Source organism: Malania oleifera, chromosome 2, assembly GCF_029873635.1.
Source record: "Malania oleifera isolate guangnan ecotype guangnan chromosome 2, ASM2987363v1, whole genome shotgun sequence".
NCBI lineage: Eukaryota > Viridiplantae > Streptophyta > Magnoliopsida > Santalales > Ximeniaceae > Malania > Malania oleifera.
In genome coordinates, this window is record NC_080418.1 from 49,546,148 (window position 1) to 49,550,578 (window position 4,431).

Here is a 4,431-nt window from a genome sequence, read left to right on the forward strand (position 1 = left end):
TATACAAACAAAGAATATAGACAGTGATACATACAGATATATATATATATATATATATATATATATATATATATATAGAGGTAGCATCAAGATGCTACAAATACAGTATACAGAGTTTATAGTAATTACTGTATAGAAAGATAGCATGATGGTAATTTTGGAAACATGGCGAAAACAGTAAATGAGTATATATGTATATATGTATATAGTATCAAATCCCTATGGAAAGATCACAGACAGATATAGTACAGATATAAAATACAGAGCACGGTACCATTGCTATATACAGATAGAGTGTAACCATATATCTCAAATAGTGTGTAGGTACCGTCTAACTGTGCTCGGAGAGGATGCAGCTCTCCAGTACGCTGGGTAGAGGGGGCCAGTTAGACAAGATAGCAGCTAGTCCCGTGCCTAGGAGAGGATGCAGTTTGGCCGGGCTGAGGTAGTGTAGAGTATATTGACTTATCTGGGGGGCCGACCAGATAGAGTCCCGCCTACGGGCCACACAACCCTGTCATGAGGGGTCAAATCATGACGTACAAAGTCTCAGGGAATAAGTACAGTTATATATATATGTATACAGTTTTATAGTATATGATGAGTATAGTATGATATTATCAATATGAAAAGAAGAAAATACAGACGATATAGTATATTTTAAATTGAGAAAGAAAGATATGCTTTACAAATTATTTATTGCATTACAGTTTAGTTGTTATTTTTAAGTATTCTTAACTTAGTTGTCACACACTAGTAATAGCATATTTCCACTTACTGAATGTCAACTCACCCCATTACGTTACCATTTTTCAGGTGAGCCAGCTAGGCGAGCAGATCAGGCTCGCGGATATAAAGTAGTTAGATCACCCTGGTTATAGGGTGAGTTTTTGTCAGAGCTGTATATTTTTTAGTAGATGATGTTGGAAGGGTATTTTTGTGTGACCATGGTTTGTATATATATATATATAGAATTCTGGTATTGCATAGTAAATATGTAAATGGTTGCATGATATTTGTTTACGCTGCCTAGGTATGGATATGGATATATATATAATAGTATGAATTTGGAGGTCGTTACACTTAGAATAATGACAAAAGAGAAAAAAAAAAATGGTATGGAATTCAAAGCAAGAAAATTCAACCCAAGTGTCACCAATGAAGAGAGAGAAAAAATTTACATTTACTTCTTAGAGCAAATTATGAGCAATTTATTCATCTATATATCTTTTTTTTTATTTTCTTCTTTTCTTTTCTTTTTTTCTTCAATTCAACAATCTCCAAACTTTTTTTTTTTTTTTGTAATTTGGATTGTATTATTCAAGCTATTACTTTTTTTTAATAGAATAACAAAACTTTTTCTTGCTCTCTTAACTCTTTAACAAACTTTTTCTCTTCTTCAATGACTAAGCAAATAACAAATTTTTTTGAAAAAGCAAGATGAGTGTTAATGGGTTAAAATGTACAGAATGTGGGTTAATGAAAGAAAAATGGCCACTGTAGTTAAGGCTCAAAGATCTGACAAGAGATAGATAATTAGGGTAGGCTAGAAAAGCTCAAATGTTCCAAAGATGACCTAGATTATTTCTTTAGTGGTGTGCTGCCCACGATTTCGCCTCGAGAGAGCTCAGTGCGATCTTATAAAATCTAATTCATATGAATATGCTTTAAGCCAACAAAACAACTTATTGATCATGGTATTGTACAGAAGTGTTCAAAGGAATTCAAACAAATCAAGCAAACATAAGAATTAAGCATAAAACAAGACAAATTTAGCATTTTCCACAAATCCAATTCAATTTCAATAAGGTAATATCATAGGCTTGTGACAATCAACCCAAAACCAAAACAATACAAAAAGAAAATATTTTTTGTGATTTTAAAAATGTATATATATATATATATATTATAAACTAAATAGATACTCCAAAATAAATAACCCCTGCCCCCTAACTTAAAGAACACATTGTCCCCAATGTAAAGAATCAAAAAAATGAAAAAAAGTATATGAAAGGATAAGAGTAAACTTCCCTGAAAATGTTGCATGAGTGCAATAGTTGTCTATGCACACTCTCCAACCCGCGACCATTCTTGTTGGAATGAGTTCATATTTTTCATTTTCTATCACCATCACTCCTCCCTTCTTAGGCACTATTTGTACTGGACTTACCCATGAGCTATCAGAAATAAGGTAAATAATTCCGGCATCCAACAATTTGAGAACTTTTTTTACAACTTCTTGCAAGTTCGGATTGAGTCTCTTTTGTGACTGCACCGTAAGCTTATAATTCCGTTCCATTAAAATCTTATGCATGCAAAGTGAAAGACTTATTCCCTTAATGTCGGCTATAGTCCATCTCAAAGCTTGCTTGTGAGCTCTCAAAACTCGAAGTAACTTCTTTTCTTCAAGACCTCTTTAAGATGAAGAAATTATTACAGGTAAATAAGAATCATCTAAATACGCATATTTAAGATGAGAAGGAAGACGTTTAAGTTCTAAAGATGGGGCTTCAATAATGGATGGCTTTTTGAGAGTAGTGCTTTGGCCCAATGTTATGTTTTCCGGCTTCCCTTTAGGCAAATAAGGCGGAGATGCTTCCAAGTAGTGTGCACAATTTCTTATCTTGGAGTTCTCAAAATCGGTAGTGCCAGATTGAATAAGACATGCTTCAAGTGGTTCATTGGGATAACTCTCTTCAAAAGTGCCTACCACAAGTTCATCAATCACATATATGTTGAAGTATGTATCGATTGTTGATGGATATTTCATTGCTTCAAACACATTAAACGTAACTTGTTCATCTTGTTCCCGTACTATTAGTTTCTCTTGTTGCACATCTATGAGAGTTCTTCCCGTGGCTAAGAATGGTCGACCAAGATAAGTGAAATTTTTCGATCTTCCTCCACATCTAAAACAATAAAATTTGTAGGGAAAATAAACTTGTCAACTTTAGCAAGAACATCCTTTACTATGCCTTTTGGTCGTTTAATGGATCGGTTCGCCAATTGAAGTGAAACGTTAGTGGCCTTGACCTCTCCTAGCCCCAATTTCCTAAAAATAGAAAAGGGCATCAGATTTATGCCAGCACCTAAATCGCACAAAGATTTTTCAAAATAAGAGTCTCCAATGGTGTAAGGAATAGTAAAGCTCCCTGGATCTTTAAGATTTGGTGGCAGCTTATTTTGCAAAATGGCGGTGCGCTCTTCAATCAACATCACGATCTCATACTCTCCCAATTTCCTCTTGTTTGATAGAATCTCCTTCATGAACTTCACATAGTTAGGCATTTGTTCCAAGGCATCTACAAAAGGATTGTTAATATGTAACTTTTAAAAAACATTAAGGAACTTAGAATATTGTTTATTTAGCTCATTTTTCTGAAGTTTTGAAGAAAACGTATAGGAGGAACACAAGGAGAAGTATGAGAAGAAGAAATGGGAGGATTTCCTGAGTTTTCCACTGTTTGGTTCGAGATAGGGGTGAGTGCCATAGCCTTGGATGTGGGTGCTGCCAATCTCACAGTTTGCTCCTCATTTCTGGAATTTTTCCATTTCTTTTGTAAATTAAGCTCTCTTCCACTTCTTAAATTAATGACATTCACTTGCTTTTTTCGGGTTGTTTTCCATGGTGCTTGGAAGTGATCCTTGAGGTCTTTCGTACATTAGTTTTTCCAACTGACCAATTGTAATAACACAAGGAATTAATCAGGATCTCGTTGATGAACACAGGGGATTCGTCGACGAGAATAAATGAGGGTCTCGTCGACGAGAAGATACCGAGAGGGGGTTTGGTGGTAGTCTAAAATTCGTCGACGAAGGGTGAAGGTTCATTGATGAACTTACAGTTCTGATAGTAGTAAGTCTAACAACTGGAGAAAATATCTCATTAAAATCAATACCTTCTTTCTGAGCATACCCTTTCGCTACCAGTCTTGCACAATAGCGTTCCACCTGATTGTTACCATCTCGTTTGATCTAGTAGACCCATTTATTTCCAATAGCTTTACATCCACATGGTAATGGAACAAGTTCCCATGTATTATTTCTGTATAAGGCTTCAATTTCTTCCTGCATTGCTGTCATCCACAAAGAAACATTAGTGCTACTAATAGCCTCATGGAAAGTTGATGACTACCCATCTTTTGTTAGAAGACAATATGCAGTATTACTTGCCATGACATAATCTGAGTTCCATGATGGTTTCCTTGTTTCATGTACTGAACGTTGAACTTCTGTATCATTGATCTCATTTGGTTCTTGTTCCTCATGCTCTGGTGTGGCTTCAGAAGAATCTTTATTTTCTTCTATCTGAACAGTAGTCGTTTCCGAAGTGCTATTTTTTTCTTTATTTTGCATTTCATTTTCTGCAAATATCACATCCCTACTGACTATGACCTTGCGGGCAGTGGGATCCCACAGGCGAAACCCCTT